Source organism: Dromiciops gliroides, chromosome 2 (assembly GCF_019393635.1).
Source record: "Dromiciops gliroides isolate mDroGli1 chromosome 2, mDroGli1.pri, whole genome shotgun sequence".
In the NCBI taxonomy this organism is placed as follows: Eukaryota; Metazoa; Chordata; class Mammalia; order Microbiotheria; family Microbiotheriidae; genus Dromiciops; species Dromiciops gliroides.
Genome location: NC_057862.1, coordinates 586817112 through 586841046, shown reverse-complemented (window position 1 = coordinate 586841046; position 23935 = coordinate 586817112). Strand labels below are relative to the sequence as shown.

Genomic DNA, 23935 nt, shown 5'->3' with positions numbered 1-23935 from the left:
TATAATTCATCCCCTTCCACCTCCCCTTTCCTCCCCTTAGACTCCCTTTTTAACCCGTTAAATTTTTTTTGTATCATCACATCAAAGACAATTTATATTTATACCCCTCTGTGTAAACTCCTTCTCTCTGCCCAAATACATTTACAGTTCTCAAGAGTTATGAGTATTATCTTCCCATGTAGGGATATAAGCAGTTTAACCTAATTGAGTAACCTTTTTTTTTCCTGCCGTTTACCTTTTTTTTTTTTGTGAGGCAATTGGGGTTAAGTGACTTGTCCAGGGTCACACAGCTAGTAAGTGTCAAGTGTCTGAGGCTAGATTTGAACTCAGGTACTCCTGAATCCAGGGCCGGTACTTTATCCACTGTGCCACCTAGCCGCTCCCCCTCTGTTTCCCTTTTTAAACTTCTCTTGAGTCTTGTATGTTAAGATCAAATTTTCTATTCAGTTCTGGTCCTTTTGTCAGGAAAGACTGAAAGTCTCCAATTTCATTAAATGTCCATCTTTTCCCCTGAAAGAGAATGCTCATTTTTGCTGGGTAATAGATTCTTGGCTGCAATCCAAGCTCCTTTGCCTTCCAGAATATCATATTCCAAGCCTTGCAGTCCTTTAATGTTGAAACTGCCAGGTCCTGAGCAATCCTGACTGTGGCTCCATGATATTTAAATTGCTTCTTTCTGGCTGCTTGGAGTATTTTCTCCTTCACCTGATAATTCTGGAATTTGGCTACAATATTCCTTGGAGTTTTCCTTTTGGGGTCTCTTTCAGGAGGTGATCGGTGGATTCTTTCAATGATAATTTTATCCTCTGATTCTATGATATCAGGGCAGTTCTCCTTAATAATTTCCTGGAATATGGTGTCTAGATTCTTTTTCTGGTCATGGCTTTCAGGCAGACCAATGATTCTCAAATTGTCTCTCCTCGATCTGTTTTCCAGATCAGTTGTCTGTCTAATGAGCTATTTCACATTTTCTTCTATTTTTTCATTCTTTTGATTCTGCTTGACTGATTCCTGGTGTCTCAAGGATTCTTTATCTTCCAACTGACCGATTTTAATTTTTAAGGCATCATTTTCTTCAGTGAGATGATGTACCTTTTTTTCCATTTGGCCAAGTGAATTTTTTAAGGCATTGTTTTCTTCAATGAGATTATGCACCTTTTTTTCCATTTGGCCAAATGAATTTTTTAAGGCATTGTTTTCTTCAGTGAAATTATGCTCTTTTTTTTCCATTTGGCCAGTCAATTTTCGTGCTGCCTTTTCCAAGCTGCTGATTCTTTTTTCATAGTTTTCTTGTTTTGCTTTCATTTCTCTCCCCATTTTTTCTTCTACCTCTCTCAATTGATTTTTGTTGTTGTTGTTGTTGTTTTTTTTTAGTGAGGCAATTGGGGTTAAGTGACTTGCCCAAGATCACACAGCTAGTAAGTGTTAAATGTCTGAGGCCGGATTTGAACCCAGGTACTCCTGACTCCAGGTCCAGTGCTCTATCCACTGCGCCACCTAGCTGCCTCTCAATTGATTTTTTAAATCCTTTTTGAGCTCTTCCAGGAAGGCTTTTTGTTCTTGAGACCAATTCACCTTCACAAGTAGGCAATTTGAGGGTATTGTCCTCATCTGAGTTTGCATTGGCTTCTTCCCTATTGATACAGAAGCTCTCAATGGAGAGGGCTCTTTTTTGCTTCTTACTCATTATTGCAGCTTATTTATTTATTTTTTTAAGTTGAGGTCTGCTCTGGGGGCACCGGGGTCCCTGTTTTGGGCTTCTTGTGCAGGGGTATAGGTGCTGTGTGACTGGCTTTTTACTCTGAGGCCTTTATAGTGTGTGCAGTTCACACCCCTGCACTTCCTGTCTGAGCGCTCGGCCAGGCGCCCAATCCCAGCGCCCGATCCCTCCTGACCCATTCGTGGCCCTCCCAGCCGGTGCAGGTAGGTTTTTCCACTATCCTTCTTGGCCACCAGATTTTTGAGCCAGGTTCCAGGGGCCTCAGTTGTTCGGCTGTGGCCCGCAGCTCCTGCTGACTTGCCCATACCCCCTCGGCACTGGGCTGCTGCCCTGCGCTGGGCCTCCCTTTTGCCCGAGTCAGACTGACCTTTTCCTGAAGTCTTCTAAATTATCTCTGGTTGGAAGACTGTGTCTCTCTGTCTCTTTGCAGGTTCTGTAGTTTCAGAATCCGTAGAGGCTTGATTTAATGGTTTTTTTTGAGGGAACAGAAGGAGAGCTCAGGCAGCTTGCTGCTTCCTCTCTGCCATCTTGGCTCCGATGCTCGCCTTATTTTTTCAAATAAATTATATAGTATTGGGATTAATTGATCTTTAAATGTTTGGTAGAATTCACTTGTGAATCCATCTGGTCCTGGAAATTTTTTTCTTAGGAAGTTCATTGTTGACTTGATCAATTTCTTTTTCTAAAATTGGGTTATTTAAATATTTTATTTCTTCTTCTGCTAGTCTGGGTAATTTATATTTTTGTAGATATTTATCCATTTCATTTAGGTTGTCAAATTTATTGGCATATAATTGGGCAAAATAATTCCTAATAATTGTCTTAATTTCCTCTTCATTGGTGGTGATTTCACCCCTTTCGTTTTTGATACTAGTAATTTGGTTTTCTTTTCTTTTTTTGATCAAATTAATGAATGGTTTATCTATTGAAACCTAATTTTAGAGATAGATGCAAGAAAATATAAATCTGATTTTCATAACTTTAAATATGAATCAAACAATCTAATAAAATGAAAGAGTGATGGATTAGATAAGAAAACAAAATCCTACAATCTGTTGCTTAAATGAAACATTTTAAAAATAAAGACATACACTAACTAAAAATGAAAGGATAAAAATATTTACTATGTATCAAGTGAATCCAAAAAAGTAGGAGTCATCATCATGCTAATCAGACAAGGCAAAAACAAACACTCAAATAAACAAAAAGGATACGTAGGGAAACTATATTATACTGAAAGTAACCAAAGACAACAAATTAATGTTAATAATAAACTTATGTGCTCCAAATACCTTAGCATGCAAATAAAGAAAATGTTATCTGAGCTTTGAGAAGACAAAAACAACAACACAATAATAACATGAGATTTCAACATTTCTCTATCCATATTGGATATATTTAAAGATAAAGATAAACAAAAGGGAAAAGATGGAACTGCATAAATTTCTGGAGAAACTTGAGTTAAAAGATTTATGGCATCTAAATGGAACAGCAAAAGAATATGTATATTTCTCTACCCCACATGGAATTTTTACAAAAATTAGCCATGTACTAGGGCACAGATATGTAAATAAATATAAAAAGGTAGAAATACTCAATACATCCTTTGTAGACCAAAATGCAATAAAAATAGAAATTGGTTCAAAGACCACAAATAAAAGATATAGACCCAAATGGGGATTTAACAATGAAATCTTGAAGTATGAGCAGATTAAAGAATAAATAATAGGAACAATTAATGACCATGTAAAAGAAAATTATAATGATGAAACAACATGCCATGATTTCTGGTATTCAGCTAATGCTGAATTTCTCTCAGGAGGGAAATCACATCCTTACAATTATGCATTAACAAAAAAAAATAGAAAAAGAGAAAATTAATGAACTGACTAAACAAATAAATATAAAATAAGAACAATATGAGGAAACAATAGAGGAAATGTTAAAAATTAGAGGACAAATAGGTTAATTAGAAACAAGAAACATTGAAATGATAAATTAAACTAAAAGCTGGTTTTTTAAAAAGACTAATAAAATTGACAAACCCTTAGCTAATCTTACTAAAAAGAAGAGAGAAGAAAACCTGATCAATAAAACAGCAAATAAGAAAGGTGAAATTATAGCAAAACCAAAAGAAATAAAAAGAATGATCAGGACATATTATGCCAACAAAATTGAAAACACAAAAGCAATAGAGGAATACCTTCAAAAATATAAAATACCCAAACTATCAATGGACCATATGGAGATTAAATAACCCAATCTCAGAAAAGAAAATAGCTAGCTGTAAAAGAACTAGTAAGGGGGGAGGGGAGAACCTGGATCTGATGGATTCATAGGAAAATTATATCAAACTTTTAAAGAACAATTAGTGCTTATACTTCACAGATTATTCTCAAAAATTGAGAAAGAAAAACCCCTACTAGAATCCTTTCATGATACAAATATAATATTAATACCTGAACTAGGGAGAGAGAAAACACAAAAGAAAGTTATAGACCAATATCAATAAGGAATATTGACTCAAAAATTTTAAATAAAATACTATCAAACAGATTATAGTGATTTATCTAGGAAACAGTCATTATGATCAAGTGGAATTTATACCAGGGATGCAAGGATGGTTCAACATTAGGAGAAAAATTAACATAATTAATCATATAAAAACTAAAACATCCAAACCCACATGATCATATCAATAAATGAAGAAAAAGCCTTTGACAAAGTACAACCTTCTTTTATGTTAAAACTCTTCAAAGTATAGTTATAGAAGGACTTTTATAATATCATAAAACACATCTCTCTAAAACCAAAACCAAGCATCATACACAATGGGGATACACCAGAAGCATTTTCAACAAATACAGGAGTGATGCAAGAATGCTCACTCTTTCCATTATTATTTGATACAGTTCTGGAAATTCTAGCAATAGCAATAAGAAAAGAGAAAGGAATTAAACAAATAAAAATGGGTAAGAAGAAAATAAAACTATACTCGTTTGCCAATGATATGATTTTTTTTTTGAAAAGATCAGTGAATCAGTAAAGATGCTTATTGAGACAATAGCCTCAGCAAAGTTGTGGGCTACAAAATAAATCATCAGAAATCAACAGCATTTCTATTCAATAATAACAAAACACAAGAAGCAATAATAGAAAGGGAAATAAGATTCAAGATAACTATCAAATGCCTGGGAATCAGCCTCTCAAAGCATACAAAATATTTGTATAGATTCAATTACAAAGCACTCCTTAAAGAATTAAAGAACAACCTAAGTAGCTGGAGGAATATTTAGTGTTCATGTCTATACTGTGCTAATATAATAAAAATCACAATCCTATCAAAATTAATTTTTACTTTGAATGCTATATCAATCAAATTACCTAGAGGAAACTTTTCAGAGCTTGATAAAACATTAATAAAATTCATTTGGTTAGAACATCAAGGAAAATGATGAAAATAAATAAGGACAAAAGGGGAATCACACTTCCAGACCTCCAAATTATGAAGCAGTAGTCATCAAAAACATCTGATATTGGTTAAAAAATAAAGAAAAAGATCAGTGGAGCAGATTAGAAAACAGAGATTCAGAAACAATCAAACTCAATAATCCAATGTTTGATAAAGTGGAAAATATAAGTTTCCTAGGGAGAAAGCTTCATCCATATTTGATAAAAACTGTTGGGAAAACTAGATAGCAGTCTGGTAGATATTAGGTTTATACCAAAACCTTACACCACACTACACTATATATTCTAAATGTATAATGACCATAATATTAAACATCATACTATTTTTTAAAATTAGACTAGAAACAGGTCATATGTCTCCCTAGCTATGGGTAAGAGATGTATTCTTAACCAAACAGGAAATAGAGACAGTTATAAAAGATAAAATAGATAATTTTGATAACTTGAAATTGAAAACTTTCTTCACATATAACATTTTTGTGTTTTTTGGTGGTTTTTTTTTTTTAGTGAGGCAATTGGGGTTAAGTGACTTGCCCAGGGTCACACAGCTAGTAAGTGTTAAGTGTCTGAGACCGGATTTGAACTCAGGTACTCCTGACTCCAGGGCCTGTGCTCTATCCACTGCGCCACCTAGCCGCCCCTCACATATAACATTAATGCATGTAGGATAAGAAGGGAAGTAGTCAAAAGGGGAAAATATTTGTTTCAAATTTTTCTGATAAGGGGTTGATTTCCAATATATATATATATATATATATACATATGAATAATAGGCATTCCCTATTGAATAAATGGTCAAAAGATAACGACAATTCTCAATAGAAGAACTGCAATGCGTTCACAACCACTTGAAAAAATGCTCCAAATGACAAATAATAAGAGAAATACAAATCAAAACTCTGAAGTTTCTCCTCACACTATGCAAATTGTCAGAAACACCAAAAAATAACAACAGTCAATATTGGATGGGGTTGGAATAGAAAGATAGGTACACTAATATATTGTTAGTGGAGCTGGGAAATGGTACAATCTTTTCTGAAAGCAATTTGGAATTATGCAAATAAAGTAACTAAAATGTCCAAAGTCCTTGAACCAGTGACTCTATTATGGGGCTTATACTCAAAGGAAATTATTAATAAGAAAAAAGTCCCCATAGACTCCAAAACATTTATACTTTTCAACTTTTTATGATAGGTAAAAATTGAAACAAAGCAGATGTCCAAACTGTGGTGCATGAATGTAATGGAATGCTACTGTTTTATAAGAAATGCTCCATGTGATGAATACAGGGAAACACGGAAAGATCTGTATGTACTGTTACAGAGTGAAACACAACAATGTAAATGGAAAGAACAACACACCAAAAAAATCAAAAGTAAATGTTACAAAAGTATGAACATCAAGTGGGATTCAAATGAAGAGACATGAGAAAACATTTGCCAACTACCCCTTTATGGAGGTGGGAAGTTCATAGGTGTTACACATTAAAAACATTTTTGGAATTTGTCAATGTATCAATCAGTTGTGCTGAGTTTCTTTCCTCTAAAAATAGTTTGTCATATGGGATGGCACAGGGAAGGGGAGGGAGAGGGAAATGTGGGATACTATGATGATATAAGAAGTAGAAAACATCAATTAAAAAAAATTTTAGGGCTACTGTAATAATCCAGGCAAGAGGTGATGAGGGCCTATACAAGAATAGTGGCCATGTGAATGGAAAGAATAAAACATATATGAGAGTTATTGTGAAAGTAAAAACAAGAGTTGACCACAGATTCTACATGTGGGATGAGTACAAGTAAGTAGTGGAGAATGACACCCAGATTGTCGGCCTGAGTGACTGGCAAGATGGGTGGTATATACCCTATATAGTAAAAAGAAATTGGACAGAGGAGAAGATTTGGTGGAAAGATATGTTTTAGACATGTTGAGTTTGAGATGGCTATGAGACATCCAATTTGAGATGTCCAAGAGGCAATTTGTGATGTCAGACCATAGCTGAGAAGAATTAGGGATGAATTTATAGATTTGGGGATCATCTGCATAGTAATAATAGTTTCAACTCATGAGAAAGGATAAGATCAGAACACAAAATATTACAGGGGGAAATAAGAAGAAGCTCTAAGACAGCCATGGGATATACCTACAATTAGTGAGAGTGACCTAGATAAAGATCTCTCAAAATACACTGAGAAGGAGCAGTCAAACAAGTAAAAGGAATGATAGGATAGTGAAATGTCATAAAAACCTAGTGGGAAAAAAGTATTCAGGAAGACAGGGCAATCGACAATTCAAAGGCTGAAGAGAGAACAAAAATGAGAATTAAGAAAAGACCTTTAAATTCATCAATTAAGAGATCATTGGTAATATTGGAGAGAGTGGTTTCAGTTAAGTATGAGGGTTGTTGGTTTTTGTTTTTGTTTTTTGTTGAGGCAATTGAGGTTAAGTGACTTGTCCAGGGTCACACAGCTAGTAAGTGTCAAGTGTCTGAGGTTGGATTTGAGCTCAGGTCCTCCTGAATCCAGGGCCAGTGATCTATCCACTGCACCACCTAGCTGCCCCTTAAGTGTGCGGTTGAAAACCAGTTTACAGAGAATCTAGAAGCCAGTGAAAGGAGAGGAAGTAGAGGCACTTAGTGTGGACAGATTTCTCAGGGAGTTTGGCTGAAAAGGGTAGAAGAGATATAGGACAATAGCTAGTAGTGATGATTGAATAAAATGAGGATTTTTAAAGATAAGGGAGACATGGACATGTTTATAGGCAGCAAGTAAGGTCAGGAGAAACTGGAGAATGGAGAAAGAATGGGAACAATATTGAGCACAATCTGCTAGAGAGGTTAGATTAAATGAAGAATACATAAGAGTTTCCCTTGGCAAGGAGATATTGGGGGAAGATATCTGGGTGAGTAAAGAGAAGAAAAGAAGGAATTTTCAGTGAATGGCCCCATTTTTTTGAGTATCAAGCTAGGTCCTCAGCTGAAATGTAGGAGAAGGTGGTCCAATGCAAAGCTTGAGGAGTGTTGTAAAAATGAAGAAACAGGGTTAAAGGTTGCAAAGCATAGGGAAAAAATGAAATGATAAAAAGTTATAATAAGATAAAGGACTGTCAGGGTTTATAAACATGAAAATAGAACTCATATGGGTGATGGCAATGTAACCTCTGTCCCAAAGTCTATTGATATGGGACTCTATCCTTATCAGAGGATATGAATGCTCTGCCCTGCATGAGGGGTTGGCCAGAGGTAGCAAGAGTAGGAGAGTTCCAGTCTTCTTCAGTCTTCTTCAGGTCTCTTCAAGCTTTCAAGTGTTCTTTGGGACTCTTCAAAGATGAGTTGCTTCACACACTTCTGGCTTCCATCTTCTAGAGAGAAGATGGAAGAGCATAATCCCACTTCAGGGTGCTGAAGGAAAAGACGTGAGAAGAGCTGGCTGCCTCCATCATCTCCCTATCTCCTGCTAGCTATAGTAGAGCCTGCAGGGAAATTCCCTGTAACGATTGGAATAACGCCACCTGCTGGATACTTACTGTAGAAGAGTTCTGCCCATGAAGGGAAGGTCTTTGAGGGCAAGACCAGGAGTCTTTTCTTCAGGAGTCAGGAAGTGACGCGGACTAGTGGGAGGAGGAAGGAAGAGACTGGCGCTCAGTCTCGCGCTCTTTCCTCTGGACTCTGGTGGAGAAGGGAGCTAAAAATGTGCTCTCCCTTTAATAGATAGAAATCTAGGCCTTTTTCTCTCTCTTTACCAAATTCTTATTCTCCTTAATAAATGCTTAAAAGTCTAACTCTTGCTAAAGCTTATAATTTATTGGCGACCACTCATTAGATATTTTAGACAGTTTAGCTAGAATTTTAGCCCTTAACATCCCCTTGGGTAACATCTAGGATTCTCTCTCTCTCTCTGAATTATCTTGCTCCCAGTGGTTTATATTCTCTTATGTATGCTTTCTTTGATTTCTGTTTTTCTACAATTTGCTACAATAAATGGGTTTCTTTGGTATTTTCTGTGTATTCATTGTGGAACTAGTATTTACTGGAAAAGAAGTCAGGCCCAGAGTAATTGCAGCTGATTGATTCCTCAAGATGAAAAGACAGAACCTTTCGACAAGGTAAAAATCCCATGAATTAATAGTGGAAAACTTTAATATAGAGAGCTTTTACTCAGTGACTCTCCTTCATTCTCAGTGCATCTGTCACAAAGAGTACAGAAAAAATTCATAGGCCAGAGGACTTGACTGTAAGAATTCCCCAATAAGGAGAATGACTATATCTAAACACTTCCCGACCCCACCCTAAAAGACAGCTGATTCTGTCTAGCCACAAGAAGAATGTACAGAGAAATCAGTTGGGTAAAAATGTGCTGGCACAGGCAGCTGTACTTAGAAACATGGTATAGAAGGAATCCAGTCATTGGATGTGACAGGAAAAGCAGCTGTAGCCAGTTCTTCCCTCCCTATCTTATCCCCCAGAGATTACTCAGGGAAGGAACTGAGACGAGTGACACTCTTACCATCCAACTTGAGGAATTTGAGACAGCCCTGAAGCCCAGCCTTGGGGGCTTATACATCAGTGGAGGGGGTGAAGCAAAGAATGAATGATAGTGGACTACAAGAAAAAAAAAGGCTGAAACACCAAAAATGTCAAGTGAAAAAGCTCCAATGAAAATCTCAGTATATACACAGATAAATGCACTGAGAAGATACTGAAGGTAGGAAAATGAGAAATTATTCAGAGAAACCAAAGCTTATTAAGCAAATATTGTGGTATGAAGGAAAGTGAACCAATAGAGCCTAATGAAGGAATCCTATTGATTCCCAGGAAACAATGGGAAAATAGCCCCAAAAAACCCTCCACCATTAGCTAATTGCAATTTATTTACCAACTTCTGTTGCAGAGGATGAGGAGGTAGAAAAGTTTTACAAAGAATTCATTTAGACCCTTCAAATTAAACTAACATACACTTTGATACTCAGGGACTTCAATGTAAAAATAGGAATAAAGATGGAAAGATATAGACTGGAAAATATAGGGTAGACATAAGGAATGAGAGACACCAAAGATTTGTTCTTTTTTTTCCCAAAGATTTGTTCTTTAGGAAAAGAAGCAAAAGACACTAAAGAGAAAATAACACCATAAACAATGAAATCAACTAAATTTTAACAGATAGGAAATTAAAGTATTAAATTAATGATTCAATTTTAATAGACCAACATGAGAGTCAAAATGAAATCAATTGTCTTTGGACAATCAGACTACCCACAAGTTAGGGCAAAGCTATCAGAAAGGATAAAAATTAGGGAAAGATATGGCATAAAGTTTAAATAGCTCAACCCTGATCTATTCAAATAAATTATTAATGATGAAAATGGGATATGGGCAGAGGAAATATATTCAAACAAATTATTGATGTTGAAAAATGGAATGTTAGCAGAAAAAGGACATGGACACAGACTATAATACCTTCAAACAGAAATTTAACCAATATAAATAGACTGCCATAATGAGACTAAAGGATTAGACTTACTTGACAAGTGAAGAGACATGACAGCCACAGGCACCACCAATTTAGAAGCTAAATTCATTTGTAAAATAATATGGAGAGGGGGCAGCTAGGTGGTGCAGTGGATAGAGCACTGACCCTGGAGTCAGGAGGACCTGAGTTCAAATCCAGCCTCAGACACTTAACACTTACTGGCTGTGTGATCTTGGGCAAGTCACTTAACCCCAATTGCCTCACCAAAAAAAAAAAATCATACAGAGAAGGATAATGGAAGATTAATAAGCAGAATCACAGAAACAGTAGAAGCTAAAACCAAGGTACAGGAAAAGTTAGTTAGAAATCTAAGTAAAATCATCCCAAGGGCATTTAAGGACAAACATCCAAGGAAGATAACAAATCAAAAAATGGAAATGATCCACAAAGACTTCTGGTCAATATAGCAGAATGAATAGGAACAGAGAAGCCCAGTTCCCCCAAACGTACTCCAGAAAAGAAAAAAAGGAATATGGGGCTGAATCATGATTAAGAAATGAAGAGAGAAACCATAGTAAGTCCCTGAATCCAGCCTAAAATCATCAAAAGAGAACACCCAGAAGCTTTAGAACCTTAAAAAGGGAAACCAGTAGGAGAACCAGAAGAAGGGAAATGCTACTCTTCAGTACCCTCCAGGTTTAGCTCTACATCATACTGCTTCTCACTGTTAAACTACTTTGGAAAAAATCTCACACTCTTGCTAAAAACTACAAGAAAATGCCATCTTAGAAGTCACTAACAACACAAACTGAAAAGGAGAAAAATCACTAACTTTGCACCACAGTGCCCGTTGGCATACATGAGCATACATACAATATGCCTTTCCCCTTACCTAACATAATCCTTCAACCCATAAGGATTGACCCTTTCATGGGTCTGCCTCTAGTGGTTATAGAAATGTCAGAAGACTCCACTTTCACACTTTTTGTGCTCAGAGAATAAGTGTTTTTTCGTTTTTCAAGAGGATTATCAGAAATCTCAATGTCCATGTTGGCTCTCTAGGGTCATCTCTCTTTCCCAGGTATATTCCTTAATGATTGGAAAAAGGGGGAGGCTATTGGGAAGGAGAACTCTGAACCTTGATGGAAAACATGAATCTCAAAAGCGACTGTCATCTGAGTAACCAGATCAGCTCAGACAACTACAAACTGCTTCCTCATGATCACAGGAGCAGATTTAGCAAGGCTTTACTGGAGGCTTTCAGTCTTCCAAAATACACAACCCTTTTCTGCCAAGCTCTTCTCTGCTACCATAAACTAGGGTACAGTAGTTAATTAGTCAATAAGCACTTATTTGTTTTTGGGTTTTTTTTGGCAGGGCAATGAGAGTTAAGTGACTTGCCCAGGGTCACACAGCTAGTTAAGTGTCAAGTGTCTGAGGCTGGATTTGAACTCAGGTTCTCCTGAATCCAAGGCCAATGCTTTATCCACTGTGCCACCTAGCTGCTCCTGGTGTTTTTTGTTTTTGTTTTTTTTTGGCAGGTCAATAAGCACTTATTAAGTGACTACTATGTGCCAGGCACTGTGATAAGTGCTAAGGTATATAAAGAAAGGCAAAGGACAGTGGTCCTGCCCTCAAAGAGCTCACAATCTAATGATGAAAGTTTCTAGAGCTGGAAAGTTTCTTCCTCAAAAGGGAAAGTCAGGGGCAGCTAGGTGGTGCAGTAGATAAAGCCCTGGAGTCAGGAGGACCTGAGTTCAAATCCAGCCTCAGACACTTGCCACTTACTAGCTGTATGACCCTGGGCAAGTCACTTAACCCCCACTGCCCTGCAAAAAAAAAAATTTAATTTAAATTAAAATTTTAAAAAAGGGAAAGTCAATGCTCTTTTAGTGGATACCTTATGACTGTAGCTACCTTAGCCAGACAACCTGCAGCAACTAAAAGAATCACCTTAGCCAACATTAAGCCTATTTGGGGAGATAGCTTTTCCTCTGGTGGGACAGCTTTTTCTCTAGTGGCGACTCACAAAGTGCTTGGTCTTAGACAACTATCCAACTTGAAAGTTACAAATTCCTTTTAACTCCTATTAAATGTTTTATGTTAAGTCTGTATTTCCACAACCAATTTTGGTGATTCTGCCTTCCCTCCAAAAAGTCCACAGGAGATGGAGGTAGAAGAAAAATGGTGTGGGCTTGGTTGTGTAATGATTGGAGTGATGCCACCTGCTGGAGAGTTACTGTAGGAAAGCTCTGCCATGAGGAGAAGGCATCTGAGGGCAAGCCATGTGGTCAGTTCCTTGGCATCAGGAAGTGACGTTTGCTTGTGGGTACTGTCTATCAAAGCTACCAGCCAATTAGCTTGGAGCTGTGTGTGCCTGTGGATGGGATGTTCCTGGTTTCACAAGAGGTTTTGTGGGATGAGGAAGGAAACATTAGGTCCTTTTTGTTCCTGACCTTGCCATGGCAGGTCAGATGATGGGATCTCTTAAAAATAGTTAGATTTTTACCTTTCTCTCTGATCCTAATGCTCTTTAATAAATACTTAAATACTCTTAAAAACACTTAAATACTCTTGCTAAAGCTTATAATTTATTGGCGACCACTCATTAGATATTTGACACAGACTAGCTAGAATTTTAGCCCCTTACAGTTGACAAAGCTCTCCCTCATTCCTAGGATGTTCCCTAATTAGCATGCAAAGGAAATTAAGGACAAAAACAAAAAGACTAAACAAAAACAGCCTGGCAATCAGCCTCCATCCAAGGTGCACATTCTTCGCTTTATTATGCATACACCCTTCATAAGCTAGCCCCTTCCTACCTTTCCAGTCTCAAAGCTGTCAAGTTAGGGCGATGTCTACCCCAAGCATGTGAATATTTCTGTACATAGCTTGCTTTGTATATATTTATTAGCATTTTGTGTCCTCATTAGATTATAAGATACTTGAGGTAAGGGACTGTCTTTTGCTTCTTTTTGTATCTCCAGAACTTTGCACATAGTTCCTGGCACATAGTAGGTGCTTAATAAATGTTTATTGATTGATGCAGATCCACCAACCAAAAAAATCATTGATTTATGTTTGCAATTTGGCTAACCTAAAATCTCTCTCTTCTTCCCCTACACTTTCATGCAAAAAGTTCCCAGATATACTATACTATCTTCCATTCGCAAGATAATGTAATGGCTGATAGTGTAAATAAAGTTTGACTTCTTTCTTCCATAGTATCTCTGCTGTACACTCCATCCACAACCACTTCAAAACAAGGACTAAACTGGTATAAGACATTGTTAATTATACAATTTGATCTGCCTACAGCACTGGGCCAGAGCCAACATTAAAACTGTTATGGGCCCAGAGCACCCCAGAAGTTCTCTGGGGTACATCAAAGAACCTTCTCCTAGAGAAACTAATCCAAAGGACAGACACACCTAAAGAGATAAGTGGAACTGGATTGCAGCAGAGCTAGCTCTGGGACCCCCACCCTTCATTCCAGTCTCCTCCACCCCTGGGGAGATAAGATTAGGTGTGGCTGCTGCCTTTATGGCAGGAGGAAGAGAGAGATGGCTTGAGAGATCTGCAGCCACCCTTCACCCAACTCCCCCAGCCACCACCAGAGGGGTGTGGTCCTCCCTCAGTAGGGGAACTTTCTACAGTCAGTCCTCTATAAAAGTATCTGCCTGTCTCCTGCTCAAGCAGATTAGTATCTCAGAGCCATGCTCTGTGCCATGCCTTTCTCCCCATGAGAAGTCCAAGGATTTCTCTCTTGGTTTCCCTTCCCCAGCCCCTAAATAAACTACTATGTTATTCTATTGGTTTTGTGTGCAAGAGGGTATAATTCTTTAAAGAGGAATTCCTAAGGACCCCTAACCCCTATCCCAAACCCCCTATCCCATTTTCCTCACATCAAAAACTTTCAGCAGAAATCATAGTTTTGGATCGGGAAGGAACTTTAAAACTTATCTCATCCAACCCCCTCATTTTGCAAATAATAAAAAAAAAAAAAAAACCAAGGTCTCAGAGAAGTTAAATGATTTGCCCATGGGAATACAGGTGCAAAGCTGGGATCTGAACCCAGGTCTTCTAACTCCCTATCCAGTACTCTTTCCACTACATCATACTACTTACTACACAAGCTAGTTGTGGTAGAACTGGAAACCCAAATCTTCTAACTCTCTGCCCAGTGCTTTTCCACTAAGCGGATCCCATCCTCATTGTCCAAATAGGCATGGGGTCAGTTACAGTAAATAAAAGCCTTCCATGGCAATTTATTGATGCCTGCAAACTACTCTGAGCAAAGCCGTATATAAGAAATCTCTGCAACAGACAGTGACTGTGACCCAAAGGCACAAAATGTTAAGAACTCTGATGGGAAAATACCATTAGCAAGGCACCACAATACCCCCTGTGTCATATACGCGTAGTAGTGCTGGTCAACCATCTGCAGTTTGAGATCTCTTGTGAAAGACCATAGCACCAATCACAGGCTTTTTTTTTTTTTAAACTTACAGGACATGATTGGATATTGTCTGTTGGGGAAGTTTACTCACAAAGCCCTTCCCACCAGGCTAAGTCCTAAAAGTAAGTAATTCTGTCCCTTGGGGGGAAAAAAGGCATACATGAGCAGGAACCAGATATCTTTCATCCTTCTCCTTATTTACATCTCAGCTTCTCCTGTCTTCTCTTTAATTTGGAAAGTGGGGCCAGTAATCTTAGGATAGAAAGTACTTTCCTTGGGAGAGGGTGAGATGAATTGCTTGTAAATTTTTCAAACATGAAAAAATTTTTATATTCACCCAATAGTCAAAAAAAGCAACATCCACAATACACACATATATATAAATATGCATGCATATACATGTATATATAAAACATATGAAAGCTCTCTTCCATATATATTTCTATTTCATAGATCTCTTATATATATGAAATGGGCTGTATATATACACAGAGATATTTATATGTGTATATATGCACATAAATATATACACATAAATATGTATCTATAAATATAATGCATGCACACATTACACACACCTATGATATACTCATATGTGTATGTGTGTATATACTTATATACACAATGTGTACAGTATACACACATGCACATATTGCATATGTATACATGTACACATATGTTCACATATAATATATACCTGTGTTTATATGCATGTGTACAATAAATGCAATGTATTATGTGCATGCATAATTATATATGTACATAGATGAACAAAAGCCATCAAGTTAATGAGGAACCTTTAAGAAATAGGGATTAAATTGGAGTTTACTTTTGAAATGATAATATTATTTAAAATTTACCAAAAAACTCTGATTCAACAAAGTCTTAATAGGTTGATGGCTGACATAGGGAGGGAAAAAAACGGTTTTACATAAAGCTTGCAAAATTTCAATAATTATCAGTACACATCCCTCTCTGTAAGGTTTCACATAAAGCAGAGGACAGAATTATATCCAATCTCAGCATGGATCTAATGAATTCCTAACAAAGAGTACCACTAGACACGATAAAAGATGCTGCATCAGGGGTATTGGTGTCAGACTTGAATGCTGAAGACCAGATGTGCAACTGTGTCTGAATGGAAATAGAACTGACAGTCAGGAGAGTAGAGCCGCTAGGTAAGATCCAGGACCAAAAAGGATGTCTTTTGTTTGAACATTTTAAAATATTTTCTCCCACCTCTTCAAAATACTGCATTTTTTTTGTTGCCTTCCTTTTAAGTGTCAAGGGGCCTTTGGAAGAAGGGGCCAAAGGGGGGGGGACGTTTACATATTCATCTTTCTCCACAGAGAAACATATAATAACTGTAATAATACAGTCATTTTAAAAGCTTCTCACCCTTCTTATTTTAATGTGATTTCTTAGTTTAAATAGACAAACTCATAAAATAATAATAGTCATAAAGTCCAGAATATACCTGGAGAGGTAGAAATGAAAGGAGACCTAACATGAATGAAACTCTCACAGTCCCTGCACAGGGCTTGTGAAGGTTTATCCTTTACAGTGATTCATTAAAGTTTAAAACAGAAAGCATAAAAGTTTATGCGGAAAGTTTCATCATTTCCAAGGCTTCAATGCAGACCAAATGCTAAAAGACAAACACAACACCTTGTAGTGTATCTGCTTTCAGCTGAATTATCCAAGGACCAAGCCCCAAAGTATTTTTCCTCTCTCAAGCACTAAAGTATATTCAAATGCAGCATGGCAAAGAGGAGGGAACTTTGGGTGTAGAATCACCAGAGTTCTACTCTCAGTTCAGGCCTTCATTAACCTATGTGACCCTGGAAAAGACACCTCACCTCCCTGGGTTCCAACTTCCTCATCTATGAAATGAGATTTAGACTGGATGATCTCTAAAGTTCCTCCTACTCCCAGCATGCTGTGATCTTACTATAACTGAAGATGATGATAACTGATATTGACATCATTGTGAAGCATGCAAAGTGCTTGATATACATCCTCTCACTTGAACTATGCAACAGTCCTGTAAGGGAGTTGCTACAGGGATTATTGTTTGGGCTGTTTCCATGTACTTTGCTTTATGGAAATGAACTGAGGAGCAACCAGCTGAACTAAATTGAAGGTTCTTTGGGAAATGACACCTCACCTTCTTCTCACCCAACAAGGTTGGGAGAACCACTGGTTCTGAGTGAGGTACAGCTCCCCTTAACCAAACTGTGAATATCCTCCAAAACTCTATCCTTAACTCTCTCCTCTTTCTTTACCTTTTTCTTTTGCAATCTAGTATTCTCTCTTGGTTTCAACTACCTACCATTTTCATATTACTTTCAAACCTAGATCTTCACCTTTACCTCTTTTTTGAACTCTAATGCCAAATCTCTGCTTAACTATTGGATAATTTCATCTTATGTCCCACTATCACTTTAATCCACTTATTTAAAACAGAAATCGTGTTCCTCTAAAACCTACCCTCTTCTTTCTAACTTTCATGTTTCTCTTGATAACATTGGAACTTTCTTAGTCAAGGTAAAAAATCTCAAAAGTATTTTTAATGTTTTCATTTCTCCTACCCCTTATAACATGTCAATTATACACTTCATCATCTGCATCCTCTGTATCTATTCCATTTATCAATCCTTCCCTTCTACTCTACCATCCTAGCACAGAGTTTTATCATTTCTTGCCTGGTCTATTAATCTCATCAGGCCTGAAGGTAGAACATACCAGATTGTGGGGTCCCTTCCTCCATCTCAGCCTGCCACTTGCTCAGATCTCACCAGGATTTGTTCTTCCCCCACCTGGCTTGTCACTGACATCCTCTATCCCTCCTATTCTGTAATGGAAAGAAGCCCAGAGCACCCACTCTAGTCTAAGTCTCAAGTCCATTTCCTCCTTCCTAACAGTTGTGGGTCAAGCCTTTCTAGTTCTCTGGCAAAGGGTATACAGTGCCATTTATAACTCTTGGATGAACATGGAGTCACAAACTACCATCCTTCCACTAAAATGGCAGATCACTGAGCCACACTTTCTGCCTTAGAGCCATACTTCAAGGACCTCTGGATCTTCCTTTCTGTCCTACATATAACCCTCCTATATTTGTGATCTTTCTTTTTTATACCTTTTTTTTTTTGCAGGGCAATGGGGGTTAAGTGACTTGCCCAGGGTCACACAGCTAGTAAGTGTCAAGTGTCTGAGGCCAGGTTTGAACTCAGGAACTCCTGAATCCAGGGCCGGTGCTCTATCCACTGCGCCACCTAGCCACCCCTTGATCTTTCTTTTTTAAAGAATATTTTGTCTTTCCCAATTACATGTAAAAATAATTTTAACATACTTTTTAAAAGTTTTGTGTTCCAAATTCACTCCCTTCCTCATCCCTTCTCCACTCCCTAAAACACTAAGCAACTTGATGTAGGTTATACATGTGTAATCATGTAAAATATATTCCTATATTAGTCATGTTGTAAAAGAAAACATGTAACTTTCTCAATACTCCTTCAGAGTAGGGACTATATCACTTTTCAATTTTTATTCCCAGTGCTTTGCATAATGCTTGGTACAAAATTATTTCATAATTGCTTTTTGCAACTGGCAAAGTTGACAAAAAAGAAAAAGTAGCAATTGTTAAGAGAGATTATAAGGAAATGGGCACATTGATGCCTGAATGGTAGGGCTGTGAATTGGTAAGGCTATCCTGGAAAAAATTTGGAACATATACTTTGACTTTTCCATTACTTCCCCAACTAAAAATGACACCCGCTTCCTTGAATCTTTCATGCTAGTCTTTTTGTTCTCTCTGAAGCACTTACTGGGGCAGATAAGTGACACAGTGTATAGAGCACTGGGCTCGGGATCAAGAAGACTCATCTTCATGAGTTCAAATCCAGCCTCAGACACTTATTAATTGTCCAACCTTGGACAAGTTATTTAACCCTGTATACCTCAGTTTATCAGCTATAAAATGAGCTGGAGAAGGAAATGGCAAACCACTCCAGCATCTTTGCCAAGAAAACCCCAAATGGGGTCACAACTGAAAAATGATTGAACAACAAGAAGCACTTAACAGTCTAACTTGTCTTGTAAGTTGTTTGGATACTTGTTTCTTCCCTTCCAGTAGATTATAAACTCCTCAAGGGCAAGAATTGTTTGTTTGTTTTCAACATGTCCACTCTCTAGCACAGAGCCCTGCACATGAGCATCTAATAAATTTATTCAACTCAACACATATTACTTATGTGCAGAGCACAGTATTAGGCACAAAGGAAACAAAGAAGAAACATGACAGTCCCTGACAATAAGCATAATACAAGATTGACTGTGATGTGGATGAAGGAGAGATACAAACAATGTGCCTTAGCAAAATTTCAGGAATAAGGGAACACTTTCACTTGAGGAATCAGGAAAGGCTTTATGAAGGAAGTAGAATTCAAATGAAGCCTTGACAGAAAGGAATTTTGCAAGAAGATATTAATGGATCATAGCCTATACAGCTGTATGGAAGTGGGAGATAGGCAGTAGAGTTTGGGCAACAGCAAGAAATGCAGTTTAGCTGGAACATTGAGTATATGAAGAAGAGCAATGTAAAATAAGGCTAGAAAGGCAGTTTGGAGTCAGACTGGTTGTTGTTCAGTCATTTCAGTCATATCTAACTCTTTGTGATGCCATTTGGGTTTTCTTGGCACAGATACTGTAGTAGTTTGTCATTCCCTTTTCCAGCTCACTTTTATAGATGAGGAAACTGAGGCAAGCAGGGTTAAGTGACTTGCCCAAATTCACACAGCTAGTAAGTGTCCGAGGCCATATTTGGACCCATGAAGATAGAGGACCTTGAATGCAGAGGAGTTTGTGGGGGTTTTTTGTTTTGTTTTGTTTTGGTTTTTGCAGGGCAGTGAGGGTTAAGTGACTTGCCCAGGGTCACATAGCTAGTAAGTGTCAAGTGTCTGAGGTCAGATTTGAACTTAGGTCCTCCTGAAACCAGGGCCAGTGCTTTATCCACTGCACCACCCAGCTGCCTAGTTTGTGTTTTATAATATAGGCAATAAGATGCACTGATCTTTTTTTTTAATCAGCAGTGATATGGTCAAATCTATCCATTAGAATGATTTTCTAATAAGAGTTTTGAAAGTGAGTACAATGAATCAAGATACACTACCGCCAAAACTAAAAGGTCTCACTCACTCTCTTTGGACTCTCAGAATATGTATAAGAGAAGTACACTTGCTATAAGAAACCAAATGAGCAAAGCATGTATTAAGCACCTACTATGTACAAAGCACTCTGCTAAAAGCAAGGGATAAAAATAGAAAAAATAAAACAGTCTCTGTTCTCGAGGAATTCATTCTAATGGGGGAAACAATACATACGGAAGGTTTTAGCTGCAAGTCAGATGGGAAAGGCTCATGCTTCTTAAGGTGCAGAGGCACAGCAAATGTTAAGGTCTCTTCTTTAATGTCGTTTCCACTGATAACATGATATTTTCAGGCCTTGGTGGTAGCAGGCATTGGCTCTGCCCTTGCACCTGGAAGCCAGGTACTGATTGTGGCTACAACCAGGCTGAGGCTAGTGGCCTTATGCACGCAGAAGGTGACCCTACTGCATGGCCCAGGACAGAGTCAGATGCAGGGCTTGCCTCTGCCCACACAACACACACAGCTGCAGCAATAGGTCCCCAGCTATGCCAAGAAGCTGGCAATCTGGCCAGCAATGCCCCTTAGGACTGCGGACACTATGAGCATAATTTATACCTTTGGAAACAACTCTGTGGATGAGAATGGCATAAAGGTGCCAGATGAATTTGACGATGATCATATGTTCATTCAGCACTTCCAGTGAACAGACGCATATTTTTAGGATTTTTGACAGATGATCATTAAGCCCCCAGGCCCTGCCTCCTCCCAGACTGTCTGCTAGAGCCATATTACCAAACTCAGTGTGGGCTAGTCCTGGAGCTGACCAGGGTCCTGTTGCACTCTGAATGATCACTGGTCATAGGCTGGAAGTTCAAAAAGCATCTTTTAGCAGTTGGTCCTACTCGTTGTGATCTTCACTTCTGAAACTGGCATGACAACATTTCTCCTCATTATCAGTGTGGATTCATACCACCTCTTTCAGAATGGATGGTCACCATATCAAGGACATCTCAGGCCTAAACAGAGACCCAGCATGCCTGGTAGTAGTCGACTGTAAGGTGGCATTTAGGCTCCAGGCTTAAAATGGTGTGGCCCTATGATCCTGGGATGGGAACTTGATGGTTTGAGCAGGGCCCAACCTGTCTATCTTCTTCAAAACCATTGCCCTGAGTGAGGTAGAAGATGCCTGGACAGTCTTAGAAAACTATGCCTTAGAAGATGACCTGCTGGAGGCCTTCAAACGCAGCAGACTCCACTGGAACAGGACAGCAGCAAATGGCTGACCTTGCCAACAATACCAAATAGAGCCTCTGCCAGTCACTCAAACAGCCCTGAAAACCTCCTTTCTCACCTCTCTGGCTTGGAAGCCTCCCTGCCCCAAGGCCTCCAGGGCCAGGGTCAACCTGACAAAGAAGTCCAACCTAGAGCCAGAAATAAAATAATAAGATGAGAGCAGTTTCTCATGTTGAACCATTTGACTGTGCCAGGGCCTTTGGGGATGAGAACTTCCCTTCCTATAGCTGTAATACCTACAGGGGTAGTTGCCAAGTTACATCTCCACAGTTACTGCTTCCCAGGATCATGGCTAAGAGCACTGGACTGGAAGCATTGCTCTCTAGGGCTCCTGAGTTCAATGTCCTGGGTTGTGTCCATCAGGATCCAAAAGGAGAGAGAGGTCATGGTAGTGGTACTGGTTTGACTTTCCTGACACATGTTGCCTCCCTCTCTCCTAGGCTGACTTGCTTGTCCTGTATGTGGTGGTGGAGTTGACAGGTCCCCTTCTTCACTAGAGCTCCTCAGATGATGGCTACAAGGGCTGGAAGCAGGATGGGGGGGTCTGGAAGGTGTTTCTACTTCCAAGGTTCCTGTGTTTATTATTCTCCATCTATTATGGATGGTGATTTCAGAGAAAACTGGGAAGACTTGTATGAAATGATACACAGTGAAGTGAGGAGAACCAATTTATACTCTAACTTCAACATTGTAAAAATGAAGAATTTTGAAAGGCTTCAGAACTCTGATCAATATAGATTATCAATCATGATTCCAAAGGACTAATGATGAAGAATGTTATTCCACTTCCTGATGATAAGCAATAATCTAAACTGCAGAATCAAATACATTTTTGGACATATCCAATATGAGAATTTTTTTTGCTTGGCTATGCAAATTTTTATTTAATATTTTTTATTTTTATTTTTTCCAATTACATGCTAAAACAATTATTAACATTTTTTAAAGTTTTGATTTCCAAATTTTATTTCTCCCTTTTCTCCCCCCTCCCTAAGACAGTAAGTAACAAGATATAGGTTATCCATGTGTAATCATGTAAACATTTCCATATTAGTCATTTTGTATAAGAGGACTTGAATTTAAAAAAAGAATGAAAGAAAAAGTGAAAAATAGCATGCTTCAGTCTGTATTCAAACAATATCAGTTATTTCTCTGGAGATGGATTGTATGCTTCATCAACAATGCATTAATGTCCTATTTTTCTCACATCACCTCCAACATTCATCAATTTCCTTTGTTGTCATATTAGCCAATCTGATAGGTGTGAGGTGGTACCTCACAGTTGTTTTAATTTACATTTTTCTAATCAATATTGAAATGCTGGTGATTTATGTGGGTTTATTTTGTATCCTACAACTTTGACTATGCATATCTTAAAAGGGTTTGGTTTTTTCCCCCAATAACAGTTGGGGGAGAGAAGTAGAAGGGGAAAAAATGATTAATACTTTTTTAAAAAAAATTAGAAACTTAAAAATAAAAGAAAAACATTTGTGGAAATAATTCTAATACTTCTGGAAGAGCATTACAGAATATAATTTTAAAGGACAAAAATTTCCCTAACATTTGCAAGGAAGTGACCACTCCTTAGAATTTGTGATAGAGGAAAGAAGCAGTTTATACTCTGACATCCACCCTAGATTTTAGGAGAGCAGATTTCAAAGGAATCAGAGAAAGGACAGGGAGAATCTCTTGACCTAAAATTCTAAAGGAGAGGCTTGCCCAAGATATGTACCAAAGCTCTTGAGGTTGATGTGGGGAAGGGAGGAGATTGATCATGGTATTCATGATCATTTGAGTCTCTCCTTTCCAACCTCCCCTCCCCAACCCTCCTCCCCACCTCATCTACTGGATGAGATTGCAGATACAAGGAATGGACAACATACAAAGAAATATGAAGGTTTTGCCCCCTTCAGACTTAAAATAGCAGAATTTGTACCTTGTCTAGGGTGTGAGACCTTATATTACTCACACCTTCTAAATGTCATGGGGTGCAGAGCACCCCAGAAATTCTCTGGGACACACCGAGGAATCTTCTTGAGAAACTAAACCAGAGGACAGATAACGCCTAGAGAGATAAACTGAACCAAATCAGACTGAGCTAGCTTTGGATTCCTACCCTTAATTCTGGTCTCCCTTACCCTGGGGAGATAAATTTGGGTGTGGCTGTGGCCTTTGTGTTCTGAGGAGGGATCCGTAGCCACCCCTCACCCAATTCCTCTAGTCACTACCAGTGGGGGATGGTCCTGCACTCCTCACCCAATTCCCCCAGCTACCACCAGTGGGGGATGGTCCTCTCTCACTAAAGGAACCTTTCACGGGCAGATGGTCCACCCCCATCAGTCCTCTATAAAAGTACCTTACAGTTTCCTGTTCGAGG

General features: G+C 38.3%; 1 pseudogene; it reads left to right on the top strand.

Annotated features, from left to right (window-relative positions):
* The window catches only part of LOC122739342, a 48452-nt pseudogene extending 26852 nt beyond the window's left edge, over positions 1-21600 (top strand).
* The last annotated feature ends 2335 nt before the right edge of the window (positions 21601-23935 follow it).